We start from the raw sequence: 17,260 nt of genomic DNA on the forward strand, positions 1-17,260 counted from the left end.
AATTTAGCTATTGTGGACGATGCTGCTATGAACATTGGGGTGCATATGGCTCTTCTCTTCACTACATCTGTATCTTTGGGGTAAATACCCAGAAGTGGGTGGGGGATTGGGATAGGCTGGTGATGGGTATTAAGGAGGGCACATATTGCATGGTGCACTGGGTGTTATATGCAAATAATGAATCATGGAACATTGCATCAAAAACTGGGGATGTACTGTATGGTGACTAACATAACAAAATAAAAATTATTAAAAAAAAAAACAAAAATAAACTATTGGGACAACACCAAAATAAAAAGCTTTTGCAAAGGAAACCATCAACAAAACAGGGAGAATGGGAGAAGATATTTTCAAATGATGTATGTGATAAGGGGCTAATATCCAAAATAAAAGAATTTATACAAATCAACACACACAAAAAACTGACTTAAAGAATGGGCAGAGAACCTGATTACACATTTTTCCAAAGAAGACCCAGAGATGGCCAACAGACATGAAAATATGCTCAACATCACTAACCATCAGGAAAATACAGGTCAAAACCACAATGAGATATCTAGTCAGAGTGGCTATTATCAAAAAGACAAGAAACAAGTATTGGAAAAGATTTTGGGGAAAGGGAACACTCACTATGGAAAACCATATGGAGGTTCCTCAAAAAATTAACAATGAAACTATTTTACTATGGTTCTACTACTGGGTATTTACCCAAAGAAAATGAAAACACTAATTCAAAATGATATACGCACCCCTATGTTTATTGGAACATTATTTACAATAGCCAAGATATGGAAGCACCCCAAGAGTCCATCGATAGGGGAATGGATAAAGAGGATATAGAATATCTGGAATATTACTGGACTATTATCCATCAAAAGGAATGAAAGCTTATCATTTTCAACAACATGGATGGACCGAGATAGTATTAAGGTGAGTGAAAAAAGTCAGAGAATGACAAATATCGTATGATTTCACTCATATGTGGAATCTTAGAACAAAAGTAATCAAAACAGAAATAGACTCTTAAATCCACAAACTGCTGGTTGCCAGAGAGGACGACGGTGGGCATCGGTAAAATAGGTGAAGGGAATTAGTAGTTGCAAACTCCCAGTTATAAAATAAGTCGTGGAGATAAAAAGTACAGCATAGGGAATACAGTCAATAATACTGTAATAATGTTGTATGGTAACAGATGATGGCTACACTTATTATGGTGAGCATTGAGTAATGCACAGAATTGTTGAATCGATATGTTATACATCTGAAATGAATATAAGGTGTATGTCAACTCTACTTCAATAGTAAGTATAGGAAAAAAAGTTTCTTTTGAAAGTGAAGAATATGAGATGAGTGACTATTGCTAAAGTGCAAAGCTTTTTGTGCACTGCTTTTATACTGATAGTAAAAGACCAACACAGGAGAAAAAACAAAATTTTAAAAAGTGGGGAAAAGGGGCAAAGAATTTGAATAGACATTTCTCCAGAGCAGATATACAAATGACCAGAAAGCACATGAAAAGAGGGTCAACAACATTATTCATTAGGAAAATGCAAATCAGGGGCGCCTGGGTGGCACAGCAGTTAAGCGTCTACCTTCAGCTCAGGGCGTGATCCCGGCGTTATGGGATCGAGCCCCACATCAGGCTCTTCCGCTATGAGCCTGCTTCTTCCTCTCCCACTCCCCCTGCTTGTGTTCCCTCTCTCGCTGGCTGTCTCTATCTCTGTCGAATAAATAAATAAAACCTTTAAAAAAATGCAAATCAAAAGCACAATGGAATACTACTTTATACTCACTAAAATAGTTCGAAAATACAGAAAACAGCAAGTGTTGACAAGGAGGTGGGACAAATAGAACCTTTGTACCTGCTGGTGGAAACAATTTGGCAGCTGCTGTGGAAAGCAGTCTGGCAGTTCCTCACGAAGTTAAACATAGAGTTGCCCTATGACCCAGCAATTCCACTCCAAGGCAAATACCCCCAAATGAAAACATATGTCTGCATAAAAACTTGTAAATGAAAGTTGCATTATTCATAATAGCCAAAAGGTAGAAACAACTGAAATGGTAGATGAAGTGATGAACAAATTATGTTCTATCCATACAATGGAATATTAGTCAAACAATAATAAGTACTGACACCTGCTACAACTTGGATGAACCTTGAAATCAAGCTAAGTGAAAGAAACCAGTTACAAAAGCCACATGTGTATAAGCCCATTTATAGGACATGCCCAGAATACGCAACTCAGTAGGGGCAGGAAGTAGGTTAGTGGTTACCAGATTCTGGGGAAAAGGGGCAATAGGAATGATTGCTAATGGTTATGCGACTTCTTCTGGAAGTAATGAAAATGGTTCAAAAGTTAGATAGGGATTGTTGCACAACTCTGTGAATATACTGAAAAGCAGTGAAATGTATCCTTGAAAAGGTATATATTTCAATACATTTTTATAAATAAAGTAAATGGCAGGGACACAGAATTACTCAGTCCCCATCATTGCTCTTTACAATATTAAATGATGGATGTGAGTTTATATTTTGAGTGTGCATGTTTGTACGTGCATGTGTTTTTTTGAAAAATCTGAAGCAAAAATCCTGGCATATAGATCGTAATGGTGAAGAAGGGGCTCCAGAACCCGACAGCTTAGGTTCACATTAGATGCTACCACTTCCCAACTGCAGAATCTCAGACAACTTCTTTAAACCTCACCTAGTTCCAGGTTTCTTACTAGTAAACAGGGTAAGAACAGTGCTTCCTTTGTGTATGTGTATACATGTGCGTGTATGTATATTAAACAAAACAATGTTTACAGTGTTTCAGTATGTTAACTGCTATTGTTGTCATGGTTATTATTACTCTCCCAAAGGGCTGGACTTAACCTTATCATTGTGGAGGGGTGATCAAGGCTTCTCTCCCTTCCTATTGACATTTGGCAGATTGCTGTCTGCTGCTGCTCATGTTTCTCTCGCTGTTCCAATTTCTAGAAATAGCTCCCATTCCAACCGCACCCTCCCTAAGTCTCCAGGGACTGTTTTGCTTTAGAGATGAAGCTGCATAGGAGGAGCAAGGATGGGGACCACTGGAGTCCCACTTTTCCCCCAACCTCTCCCTCCTCCCATCCCCAAAGCTGAGTCTTATCAGCAGTATTCCTGGAATCTGCTGTATCCCCTATGTAATTTCCCAGCAGACTTCTACACATATCTCTTTAGATTGAACCATCACCTTTGGGGTAATTCAGAGACTTACCAAACAGTTCCATCCCACTCTGGGAAGAGCAAAGCCAAGGTGATGAAGAGGGAAACACGGTGGTGTCAGAAGCAAGCTGGAGCATCCTTAAAGCTCTAGAAGGAAATGAACATGGGTGGTAAAGAAAAGTGAGCACTTACATCTGTCCCAGGAGTAATCACATCACCTACCACCACTACTTCGCGCCTAGGCCCCCGAGTCAGAAACTCGTTCATTGAACACTCGCTTTGGGCTAGGCCCAGAATGAGTAAGTTATAGGGAAACTGAAGTTAGCAACAGGGGCAAAGGAATAGATGTCTACACAAGGGGAGTCTATATCTGAGACATGGGGAAGGGGGCAAAATAGGTGAAGGGGATTAAGGAATGAATGCATGTGTGTATATTAAACAGTGTTTACAGTGGTTCAATTTATGTTAACTTATTTTCATGGTCATTACTCTCCCAAAGAACCAGACCTAACCTGAATGCTATGAAGGGGTGTCTTCCCAGAGGCCACAGCGGAGCTGCTAGGAGACCCCCACTGAGAATGAGTATTCCTTTCTTGTCCTCCCATATCTCTGGTATTTTATATGAATAATTTATTGGACAATTTGAACTCAGCTCAGTCTGTATCCAAAATTACTCTCCCATCTCCTACTTATCTCTGGGGGGCTGCCCTGGAGGTATTCAAGGAGGGATATAGGAACCCTAACAGATAGTACTGGACTAAGGAGGGAGGGATGAGATTTACACACCTTGAGGGCATAGCGTCCTATTAGATGTTGACAATAAGCAAACAGCCTGGCAGGTTTCACAGGCAAGGTTCACCTTTAGATTGGCAAACATTTTCTTGAACACACTCTCTAGGCCACACGCTGGAAATACTTTGCTGAATGGCCAGCCCCTGTTTGCCCTGTTCCCTATCCTCAACGTACAGGCAGGGCAGTGAATCCTAGACTCACAGCCTTTGTTTGCCAGGCCAGTCCCCACAGAGCCTGGGGATGATCCTTGACCCACCTACTAGCAAATCTCTCCGCATTCATCATGAACATCTAAGAAAAAAAACCTAGATAGGAGGGGATTAGGGCATGTGTGCTAGATATGGCAAAGCCGCAAGAGGCTCTGAATATTTGAAGATCCTTCAGAGAGGGTAACATGATAAAGAATAAGTGTCAGACTCAATTTTTCAAAAGAAAGAAAATGTAAGCATGGCTTTAGAGAGATTTTCTTCATTGAGAAATTTTATAAGCAAGGATTTGGCAAGCAGGCATTGAAGCTGCTCTTCCCTGCATCTGTTTTCTTCCCTCTGGTCTCTGTCAGCAGAACTGTTAGTGCAAAACTAGGAACTGACATTAGCCCTACCCCTACCCCTGGTTAGCCCAAGATGTAAATAATGAGGGAAACACATCAAGCAGAATATTAGTCAAAGATTCTCATGCAGTAATGGGAGGAAGCAAGAAAATCAGAGAGCCAGAATGCTCTGGAAATTACAGGCCCACCTTCTGTACACAAAGAAGCTAATTTCAAGCACCCACATACCATGTACATAGCATGTGGCCTCACACTTCCATAGAAAAGTCTTCTGATACACATGTGTCTACCTTTATATTGACTGAACCATTTCTCAAAATAGAGCTAACTCACTATTATCTCCAAAGATTTCATTTTATGGAGCGATCATCATTTCTTGAGCACCAGAAATTTTACCAGATTCTCTAATTAGCTTATTCAACCCTACAACAAACCTGAAAAGAAGGTATAAGAACTGTTGTTACTAATCAGAAAATTAAGACTCCAAGGGTCTCTGGAAACTGCCCCAAGTGAGACAGCTGAGAAGTGAAGCCATAATTCAAGTCCATAATTTTAAAACCCCTGTTTTTTTTCCTACCAAATTTGCTCTTTCCAGCCATCCCAACAACGCAGGTGGATAGCAATGCACACCAGGACACCCCCAGATAGCACCCATTACAGCTCTAGCTGTCTTACCAAAGTGACACAAGTGCAAAGCACCCCACGACAGCCCTGATCCACTTCTACTTCAGGTCCAGATGACTCACCAGGTCACCCCCTGTGTGGAGGGCCTAAGTCTCCGAGTCTGTGCCCACCTCAGCTTGAGCCATCCTGGTAGGGTTCCTCATGTGTGGAGAACCCCGGGGACCACCAGGCCTGAGCCTGCTTCAGTTCCTGCCATTCTATGGGGAGACCTCTGCATGGAACCCCCTGGAACCCCCAGCCCATGCTTACTATAGCTCCAGCCAGCCAGCCAAAGCTACCAGGTACACACAGTCTACACTGGGGACATTTCTACCCAAAGCCATTTCCACAAGACTAGGAGAAGTAGCTCTTCCATCTAATTCATAGAAACACAGAGTCAAACAAAATAAGGAGAATGAATTTATTCCCAATGAAAAACAAAACAAAACTCTGGAAAAAGAACTAATCAACATGGAGAAAAGTAGTCTACCCAATAAAGAGTTGTAGGTAATGGTCATAAGGGTGCTCACCAGACTTGACAGAAGAGTGAATAACTCCATGAGAACTTCAACAAAGAGATAGAAAATATAAAAAAAGAACCAATCAGAACCGAAGAATACTGTAAGTGAAATAAAATCTGCACTAGAAGGAATCAACAGATTAGAGGACAGAGAAGAAAGGATCAGTGATCTGAACACAGGCTACTGGAAAGCACCCAAGCTGAACACCAAAAAGAAAAAGGAATTTGTAAAAATGAGGATTAAGAGATCTCTGGGACAATATCAGGTGCACTAACACTTGCATTACTGGGGTTTCAGAAGTAAAAACTAGAGAGAAAGGAGCAGAAAACTTATTTGAAGAAATAATAGCTGAAAATGTCCCTAACATAGAGAAGGAAACTGACATCCAGGTCCAAGAAGTCCAGAGAAGCCCAAACAAGATGAACCCAAGGAGTTCCACACCAAGACATATAATTATTAAATGTCAAATATTGAAGATAAAGAATCTTTAAAACATTAAAAGTAATGAAGGGAAACCTCACAAGGCTATCAGCTAATTTTTCAGAACTCAAAGGGAAACCTCACAAGGATATCAGCTAATTTTTCAGCACAAACTTTGCAGGCCAGAAGGGAGTGGTATGACCTATTCAAAGAATTAAAAGGAAAAAACCTACAACCAAGAATACTCTAACTTAGCAAGGTTATCATTCAGAACAGAAATAGTTTCCCAGAAGAAAAGTTAAAGTTTACTACTTTAAACTGACCTTACAGGAAATGTTAAAGGGACTTCTTCAAGCAGAAAAGGCAGGTCATAACCAGAAGACAAATATGAAAGGAAAAAATGTGGTGAGCAGAGACAGACATACAATAAACGTGGTAGATCAATCACTTTAAAGCCAGTATGAAAAGATAAAAGTAGTAAAATCAATTATATCTGAAAAATTAGTTAAGGGGCTTACAAAACAAAAAGGCTTAAAATATGACTATATTTTGTTTTTAATATACATATTATATATTTTACATATATACTATAAAACATGGAGTGGGACAGGAAAAACATTTAGAATGTCTTTGAACTTCAGTGACTGCCCACTTGACATAGACTGCTACAGATTTAGGATGTTACATGTGAAACTCATGGTAACCACAAACCAAGAACCTATAAGAGACACAAAAATACATAAAGCAAATATTAATCAACAAAAGTCCCCTACTATTATTGTACTACTGACAATTTCTCCCTTTAACACCCCACACACATCAACAAATACATCATCCAGACAGAAAATCAATAAAGACACATTGGCTTTGTGTGACACATTAGACCAGACTTAATAGATATATACAGAACATTCCATCCGAAAATAGCAGAATACTAATTCTTTTCAAGTCCTCATGAAATATTCAGGATAGCACACAAGTAAGGCCACAAAACAAGTCCCAATAATTTAAAAAATAAAATTTAAAAGATGAAAACCATATAAGGATCTTTTCTGACAACAATGGTATAAAACTAGAAATTAATTACAAGAAAAAAACTGGAGAAAAAACAGTGTTAACAACATTCTAACTAAAACAACAAATGGGTCAACAAAGAAAGCAAAGAGGAAATCAAAAAATGCCTAGGACAAATGAAAATGAAAACATAATGATCCAAGATCTTTGAGATGCAGCAAAAACAGTTCTAGAAGGGAAGATTATAGCAATACAGGCCTCTATCCAGAAACACAAAAAATCCCAAACAACCTCAATTTACACCTAAAAGAACTAGAAAAAGAACAATTAAAGCCCAAAGTTAGTAGAAGAAAGGAAATAATAAAGATCAGAGAGGAAATAAATGAAATAGAGACTTTATCCAGTCTCTATTTCTATAGAGATGATCTATGTAGTCTCTAGATAAACATATATATAATCATATGTGTGTGTGTGGGTATATGTGTGCATGTGTGTGTGTGTGTGTGTGTGTGTGTGTGTGTATAATGAAGCCAAGAACTGGTTTGTTTAGGTTTTTGTTTTTTTTAAGATTTTGTTTGAGAGAGATAGAGTGTGGGTGCATGAGCAGGGGAAGGGTTAGAGGGACAAGCAGACTCCCACTGAGCACAGAGCCCAATTCGAGGCTTGATCCCACCACCGTGAGATCATGACCCGAGCTGAAGTCAAACACTTAACTGACTGAACCACTGAGGTGCCCCAAGAGCTGGTTCTTTGAAAAGATTGACAAAATTGGATGAACCTTTAGCCACACTCATCAAGAAAAAGAGGGCTAGAATGAAAAACGAAGAGAAGTAAAAACTGACGCCACAGAAATACAACGGATTAAAAAACTACAAAAAAAATATGTGCCAACAAATTGGGCAACCTAGAAGAAATGAATAAATTCCTAGAAACATATAATATTCTAAAACTGAACCAGGAAGAAATAGAAAATCTGAACAAACCAATTACCACTAAGGAAATTGAATCGGCAATCAAAAAACTCCCAACAGGGGCGCCTGGGTGGCGCAGTCGTTAACGCGTCTGCCTTCGGCTCAGGGTGTGATCCTGGCATTCCGGGATCGAGTCCCACATCAGGCTCCTCCGCTGGGAGCCTGCTTCTTCCTCTCCCACTCCCCCTGCTGTGTTCCCTCTCTCGCTGGCTGTCTCTGTCAAATAAATAAATAAATAAATAAATAAATAAATAAATCTTAAAAAAAAAAAAAAAAAAAAAAAACTCCCAACAAACAAGAGTCCAGGACTGGATGGATTCACAGGTACATTCTAACAAATATCTAAAAAGAATTAATGCCTATTCTGCCCAAACTATTCCAAAAATAGAAGAGGAATGAAACTACCAAATCAGCATTAACCTGATACCCAAACCAGACAAAGACACTAAAAAGAAAAAGAAAAAGAAACACACACACACACACACACACACACACACACACACACACACACATTATAGGCCAATATCCCTGAGAAGCATAGATGCAAGAATCCTCAAGAAAATACTACCAAACTGAAATCAAGACTATATTAAAAGTGGGAGTTATTCCAGGGAGGCACAGGTGGCTCAACATTCACAAATAAATGTGACAGATTAACAAGAAGAAGAATATTCACCATATGATCATCTCATTAGATGCATAAAAAGCATTTGACAAAATACAACATCCATTCATGATTAAAAAAAAAAGTTGCAAAGTAGGTCTAGAGAGAACATACCTCAACATAATAAAGGTCTCATATGAAAAACCCACAGCCAGTATCATACTCAATGGGGAAAAACAAAGAGCTTTTCCCCTAAGGTCAGGAACAAGACAAGGATGTCCATTCTTACCACTTTTTTTTTTTAAAGATTTTATTTATCTATTCGACAGAGAGACAGCCAGTGAGAGAGGGAACACAAGCAGGGGGAGTGGGAGAGGAAGAAGCAGGCTCACAGCGGAAGAGCCTGATGTGGGGCTCGATCCCAGAACGCCGGGATCACGCCCTGAGCCGAAGGCAGACGCCTAACTGCTGTGCCATCCAGGCGCCCCCCATTCTTACCACTTTTATTCAACATAGTACTGGAAGTCCTAGCCACAGCAATTACACAATGTAAAGAAATAAAAGGCATCCAAATTGGTAAGAATGAAGTAAAACTCACTATTTGCAGATGACATGATACCCTATAGAGAAAACCCTAAAGACTCCACCAAAAAACTACTAGCACTGATGAATGAATTCAGTTTAAGGTTGCAGGATACAAAATCAGCATACAGAAATCTGTTGCTTTCCTATACATTAATAATGAAGCAGCAGAAAGTGAAATTAAGAAAACAATCCCATTTACAACTACACCAAAGAGGTGAAAAATCTGTACTCTGAAAACTATAGAACACTTATGAAAGAAATTGAAGATGACACAAAGAAATAGACATTCCAGGCTCATGGGTTGGAAGAACAAATATTGTTAAAATGTCCATACTAGCCAAAGCAATCCTCCCATTCAATGCAATCCCTATCAAAATACCAGCAGCATTTTTCACAGAAATAGAACAAACTATCCTAAAATTTGTATGAAACCACAAAAGACCTCAAATAGCCAAAGTAATCTTAAAAAAACTGGAGGTATCACAATTCCAAATTTTAAGTTATATGACAAAGTGGTAGTAATTAAAACAGTACAGTACTGCCATAAAAATACACACAGATCAATAGACTAGAACAGAAGCCCCGGAAATAAACCCACAATTATATGATCAATTAATCTTTGACAAAGTAGGAAAGAATATACAACGGGAAAAAGTCTCTTTTAACAAACGGTTTTGGGAAAATTGGATAGCCGCGTATGAAAGAATGAAACCAGATCACTTTATTTCACCACACAGAAAAATAAACTCCAAATGGATTAAAGACCTAAATGGGAGACCTGAAATCATAAAAAAATCCTTGAAAACAGCACATGCAGTAATCTCTCTGACATTGGCTGTAGCACCATTTTTCTAAATATGTCTCCTGAGGCAAGGGAAATAAAAGCAAAAATAAACTATTGGGACTACCTGAAGATAAAAAGCTTCTGCACAGTGAAGGAAACAATCAACAAAACTAAAAGGCAACCTACTGAATGGGAGAAAATATTTGCAAATGACATACCTGATAAAGGGTTAGTATCCAAAATTTATAAAGACCTTATACAACTCAACACCAAAACACACACACACACACACACACACACACACACACACACGCCAGTTAAAAAGTAAGTAGAAGACATGAACAGACATTTCTTTTTTTTTATAAAGATTTTATTTATTTATTTGACAGAGAAAGAGACAGCCAGTGAGAGAGGGAACACAAGCAGGGGGAGTGGGAGAGGAAGAAGCAGGCTCATAGCGGAGGAGCCTGACATGGGGCTCGATCCAAGAACGCCAGGATCACGCCCTGAGCCGAAGGCAGACGCTTAACCGCTGTGCCACCCAGGCACCCCATGAACAGACATTTCTCCAAAGAAGACTTACAGATGGCAAACAGACACATGAAAAGATCTTCAAAATTATTCATCATCAGGGAAATACAAATCAAAACCACAATGATCACCTCACACCTGTCAGAATGGCCAAAAATAAAAATAAAAATAAAATAAAATAAAATAAAATAAAATAAAAGCAAGAAACAACAAGTGTTGGAGAGGATGTGGAGAAAGGGGAACCCTCTCACACTGTTGGTGGGAATGTAAACTGGTGCAGCCACTTTGGAAAACAGTATGGAGGTTCCTCAAAAGATTAAAAATAGAGCTACCCTATGACCCAGCAACTGCACTACTGGGTATTTACCCAAAGGATGCAAACATAGAGATTCAAAGGGGCAAGTGCACCCCAATGTTTACAGCATTATTATCGACAGTAGTCAAATTATGGAAAGAACCCAGATGTCCATCAACAGATGAATGGATAGAGAAGAGTTGGTGTGTACACACACACACACACACACACACACACAAATACGGAATATTACTCAGCCATCAAAAAAAAGAAATCTTACCATTTGCAATGACATGGATGGAACTAGAGGGTATTATGCTAAGTGAAATAAGTCAGTCACAAAAAGACAATTATCATATGATTTCACTCATATGTGGAATTTAAGAAACAAAAGAGATGAACATAGAGGAAGGGACAGAAAAATAAAATAAGAGAAAATCAGAGAGGGAGACAAACCATAAGAGACTCTTAATTCTTGGAAACAAACAGGGTTGCTGGAGGGGAGGTGGGTGGAGAGATGGGGTAATTGGGTGATGGGCATTAAGGAGGGCACTTGATGGAATGAACACTGTGTGAATCGCTAAACTCTACCTCTGAAACTAAGAATTCGGTATATGTTAATTGATTTTAAAGGAAAAAAAACTTTTCTACAAAAAAGAAAGAAATGCATCAAAAATACAATAGAGCAAATGGGTAGATGGACAGATATGTGACAAAGTAAGCACGCTATGATCCTAATAGTAGAAACCGAGTTGTGGGTGTGTGGGTGTTGTCAAATTCTTGCAAATTTGCTGTTCGTTTGGAAATTGTTATTTAAAGATTGGGGTAAAAAAACAAACAAAAAGTTAAATAAAATAAAAAAGGGGCTGAAGATCTGAAAAGACATTTTTCCAAAGAAGACATACAGATGGCCAACAGGTCCATGAAATATGCTCAACATTACTCAATTTTCTTTTGATATACTCATTTTTCTTCTTATTGGTTTGTAAGTATAATTTATATATGCAGGATGATTTTTTTCTGACATATATATTACTATATACCATATGCCGTTAAGTAGGAGGATACAAAGAAATGCTATTTTCAATACTTACAATATCCGTCTTTTTCTGCCCAATACCAGGTCTTAAATATGTTTACCTTTAATACTTGTTACACATTTTTTTTAAAGATTTTATTTATTTATGTGACAGAGAGACAGCCAGCGAGAGAGGGAACACAACAGGGGAGAGGGAGAGGAAGAAGCAGGCTCCCAGCCTAGGAGCCCGATGTGGGACTCAATCCCGAAACGCCAGGATCACGCCCTGAGCCGAAGGCAGATGCTTAACGACTGCGCTACCCAGGCGCCCCAATACTTGTTACACATATTATAACTTCATTATTTTTGATTAAACATTTGATATATCTAAAATTTACTGCAGTGTGTGATGGGAGTTAGGAGATATATTTTTAAATTATTTTTAGTAAAATAAAAGACAAATTATATTTAATACCTATTATGATGTCCCTTTGAAAGAAAAAAACCCTTTCACTTCAAAATTTGCCCCAGCTGATGTTTTAGAAATTTTTAGCCACTGTCAATATAAGATACGTAAGGAAAAATAGATGACTGTTTCTCTCAGGAAATTTACAAATTGTCAGGGAGATAATAAAGACGTAAAAAGTGTGTTATGGTAATTATGGCAATTGTGCAATTTTAATGAAGGGCAAGTTTTGGGGAAAGTGAGAATTAAATTGAGCTTCAGAGAATGAGTAGCATTTGGTAAAGTGGAAAGGAGGAGAGAAGGGATGAAGGACAGAAGGAATGACAAGGGCAACAGGGGACCCAGCAGCAGCAAGGGGACAAAGCCGACTCAGGGCATTGCATTGAACAGGAACAGAAGATGAAATTAAGGATGTGTTGTCGTTAATGGTAAGCAGCTAATCTGGTTTCTTTTCACATTTACATTCAGTTTTCAACAGAATTTGACCATTTTTAAAGATTTTTATTTATTTGAGAGAGAGAGAGAGAGAGAGAGAGGGAGAGACAGTGCATCTAAGCAGGGGGAGGGGCAGAGGAGAGGGAGAGAGATAATCTAAAGTAGACTCCCCGCTGAGCACGGAGCCCTTCATGGGGCTCCGTCCCATGACCCTGAGATCGTGACCCCAGCAGAAATCAAGAGTCCAACGCTTAACTGACTGAGCCACCCAGGTTCCCCAGAATTTGACAACCTTCAAAAGATTAAGCCAACCATTGTTCTCAACTAGGGAAATCGAAGGAGAAAATACAATTTCAGCTAGGTGCCAACAATTTGTATAATTCATTCCTGTTTTCATTTACACACTCATTCATCAATTCCATCCGTGTTTCAGCCAGGAAACGTTTTTTGTTTTCCTTGAACACACGTGTTTGGAATCTGTATGATGTGCCAGGCACGTCGCGAAGCGCTGGGGTTAGAAGGATGAACAGACCGAGGGGTGCCTGGGTGGCACAGCGGTTAAGCGTCTGCCTTCGGCTCAGGGCGTGATCCTGGCGTTATGGGATCGAGCCCCACATCAGGCTCCTCTGCTATGAGCCTGCTTCTTCCTCTCCCACTCCCCCTGCTTGTGTTCCCTCTCTCGCTGGCTGTCTCTATCTCTGTCGAATAAATAAATAAAATCTTTAAAAAAAAAAAAAAAAAAAGAAGAAGGATGAACAGACCGGACCGCCGCTCTGGACAAGAACGAGAATGTAACACAACCGAGCAGGCTGCCTGCCGCCGTGGAGAGCTGTGACCCAGGCTGTAATGCTGCCTCGGGTTCTCACAAAAGCTACACAGTCATTGGCATCCAGCGGACCTCTGAAGGTGGAGTAGCAGCTTATGAGTTTGGGAAGGTGTGGAGTCCGAGGTGTCTGCTGGGATTGGAGCCCATGTGGGGGACATCAACAGAGAAGCCCCTACTCCCCAGCTTGTTCCCCATCTGAGGGTGGCTTTTTACTGCCGGGGTTTAGTCTCCTTGCCTCCCTCCTTCTGTACCGGTGCAAGCTTGACACCGCTGGTGGGTCCGAGAAAATCCGTCAGTTGGCTAGCACCTGGGCATCTATGCAAAAAGGAACAGAATCATGGGAGGTGACGCTTCTCGAACGCTGATTCTGTGCCAGACGCTGTTTTCACCATTTTTACTTATTTCATCCACATAGCAACCCTCACATCTTTTCTTGCAGCTGAGGAAATGGATACCCAGCGCTGTTAAGGAAATTGCCCAGAACTACCGGCTACAAAGTAGGGAAGATGGGATTCAGCCTCAGGCAGCCAGACCCCAGAGCTTGTGCTGTTGAATACCAAATCCAGTCTGCCTTGGTCCGCTGGGATTAAGGAGAGAAACCATAGCCCTGACCTAGAGTAATTTAGCATTGACAGTTCTCCTAGAACACACAGACTAACCCAAAAAAGGCCACAGAAAAGTGAAAACGATCACAGAACAGGTGACTGTTAGATTTTACGGTTTTTAAGGCAAACACAAGGCAGGAGTTCAGATGAAGGAGTCACGGTATCATTTTATTGGTTAAATAAGCTATGCGCACACAGTCAGCTTAACATTATATCATCCTGTCGATTTGGTTATTTTTCTCTTCCATTTCCTCCAAAATGAAGACGAGTGGGCTTTTTGGTTTATTCATACTTCTCGAGGACACTGAATACAATTATTTGGTGTTTCCCAAGGCTTCTAAAATCATCACCTAAGTAAAAATGCATCTTTTTTTTTTAACTTAAAAAAAAATAGATAAAACCACAGAGCTTGTCGAAAGCATCTCTGTGTTATCTAGCCTGAGAGGATGCCCAGCAGACGCAGCCATGAGACTAGAGCCTAGCTCCCTCTCAGCCATCCTGCCCCGCAGCACTAAGGATTCATCACTGCCACGGCTGTCTGTGGGCTCATCGCTATATAAATCCACGTCTAGAAACTCTTCAGTTTGACCCCACCTAGAAAAAAGGTCGCATTAGGGTGAGCAATCAGAAATACAATCAGAATGGTCAGTGGCGGCCCAGCTTTCTGGATGGCCCAAGGCTGACTCTCACATGGGGCAGTTGCATAAACTCGGATTTGGCATCACCATTAAGAGCCAGATGCCTAAACTAATGGCTGGTGGACCATAACCAGCTCTATAATGTGTTTTGCTTAGCTCTTCATATTTTCAATGAATGAATGAGGAACATGCTACCATGTAAATATTGAGAGATTTTTATGAAATATCTTGTTTTTCAATTACTTGTAAAAAATCTGAAGAGCTGGCAACAATAGCCCACTTTTCCGCATGGCAGTGACCCATCGTAGCTGCCTTGAAGCTGAACGATTAGATGGGACTTTCTTTTCCCTGTGCTCAGGGCCTGTTTCGCTCAGGTTATCTGTCCGGCCCCCGGTTGGGATTTGTTTTGAACGGTGATCTGGAGCATTGGGAAGAAGGATGCCTGATCTTCACAGAGTCTCCAGCACTTTTTTATGGCGGATACTAAGTTATCGCTATGGCAGGGCTGACGACTGGTCTACGGCTAATGCACACTGCAAGTGCTGAGCAACCAATGTATGTGTTTATGTTTCTATTCATAATTGCGTTTAGTCTTTTATTTCGAAACATAAATCAAAGCCCTTCAGAAGGGTTCCTCTTTCAATAGCTGTGATTAATGCAAGAAATCGTATGTGAGCTACCGAGTTCCCTGGGGTGAAATTCAAATACTCCCGCAATGTGCAAGGAATACTCATGCTTCCTAATACTAATAAGCAGAAAAGAAACACCTTATTAGCAAAGAGAATAAGCTTTTGACTAAAACACTGTGTATGTGGCCAATGTGTAAAAACTATCCCGAACAACTGGAAAAGCATCTCGGTGGAAGGCTGGCTTATGATAATTAAATGTCATCCTGAGACAGAGGAAAGCAAAATTCTGACTTGGTAAGATGTGGGTACCATTGTATATTTTTGAAACCACAGTTCTTTTAATTAAATATCATGGACTTTCAGGCAAAATTCACACGATGAGGTTTTCACATGTTTAGCCACCTGGCAAAATCTTATCCGTCACAGCCACATCAAGCAGCTTCTGGGAAGCATTTAAACAAAATGCCGTCTTTCCTTTGCAGCTCTCCGTGAGGGTCTCCATCGTTGGTGGTGGTGTTTATTTTACTGAATTATGATTATTACTTGCCTGTCAGTCTTTCAGTTAAGATTGTGAGCTCTTTGATAAAGCTTTGTTTCTTTCTTCTCACACACAGAACATCCGGCCAATGAAAACAACTAATAATATTGAAAGAAAATGTGGATGAATAAGCACGTGAGTGAATATTTAATAATTAGGTATGAGGCACGTTGTGGAAGGAAGGCAACGGTATAGCTGTGAAACGGCCCCGGGTAGAGTCAGAATACTTGGAGTTGAATTTTGGATCCAGCACGTACAGCCTTGAGACACTGCACGGGGAATTGTGCCGACGGACAGCTGTATTTCCTCATCCGTTTGCCTGTCGGGGCTATCGAGGACATCTCACGGCATCATGACTGTAAAAGTTACTTGAAGCTGGTAAGTGCTCACCAGGGAAAGGAGCTCACGCGGACGAAGAGCTCCATCACTTTCAGAAACCTGGTAACAATCATTTCCGTTCTTTTCAACAGCTCTTTTGGCTAAAACTTGCAAATATGGCCAACAACTTTCTCATTTTTATATTTGTCACTGGGGCCCTCTCCACAGAGACATGCCTTGGTGTTGATATCGTTTCCATGGGTTCCACCGTGAAAAACCAAGATGGCAGTGTACGTGTCAAGTCAGTCAGACCGGAAGTTAGATTTTTGGCAGGAGCTGGGATGGAAGCAAAGAATTTTGAAGACAGCGGGGAGAAAGTTACCAAGGGCTCCCAATTAAAGAATGCAAAAGAAATCTATGCAAATCCTTGCCATTTATAACGGGAGAGGTGGAGAATATATGTAGGGGTGAGAATGATGTGCTAAAATCCTTGCTTATGCCCATAAAGCATGTGACCTCGGAGCCTCAGTATTCTCATGTGTAAATTGGGAATGAGGTTAAATAGGCTTTCAGGTGTCAGGCATTAAATGACAAGCTTTCTAGAGCATCTGGTACAACATCTGGCACATTCTTTCTGGAGGAAGTGTTCAGTCTCCCCGTGCATGCTGAAAACAGAGTGCTAGATTGGCAGTCACGGTTTAGCCTGAGGGAAGATTTAATGTTGCTTTTCATGTGGGACACAGCCCCAGCAGTCTTCAAGGGAAGTTACTGCATCTGGCCCCAGAAGCAGAGCTGACATTTTGACAGGGCCTTAAGTGCGGCTCTCCCTGGGGTGTCATAACCGAGACGAGATGGGGCAGGTGGCAG

At 40.4% G+C, this 17,260-nt stretch overlaps 2 long non-coding RNA genes across 2 annotated transcripts in view; one reads left to right on the forward strand and one right to left on the reverse strand.

The window, feature by feature from the left end:
• Positions 1-17,260, forward strand: part of LOC130542944 (uncharacterized) — a 61,895-nt gene that overhangs the window by 39,742 nt on the left and 4,893 nt on the right. The window contains exon 2 of the long non-coding RNA XR_008957872.1: positions 16,152-16,453. This is a non-coding gene — a long non-coding RNA (uncharacterized LOC130542944). The remainder of the gene's footprint in view (positions 1-16,151; positions 16,454-17,260) is intronic.
• The window catches only part of LOC130542943 (uncharacterized), an 89,141-nt gene that overhangs the window by 18,145 nt on the left and 53,736 nt on the right, over positions 1-17,260 (reverse strand). The window contains exon 2 of the long non-coding RNA XR_008957871.1: positions 3,243-3,337. This is a non-coding gene — a long non-coding RNA (uncharacterized LOC130542943). The remainder of the gene's footprint in view (positions 1-3,242; positions 3,338-17,260) is intronic.

This window comes from Ursus arctos, unplaced genomic scaffold, assembly GCF_023065955.2.
Source record: "Ursus arctos isolate Adak ecotype North America unplaced genomic scaffold, UrsArc2.0 scaffold_6, whole genome shotgun sequence".
Taxonomy (NCBI): Eukaryota; Metazoa; Chordata; class Mammalia; order Carnivora; family Ursidae; genus Ursus; species Ursus arctos.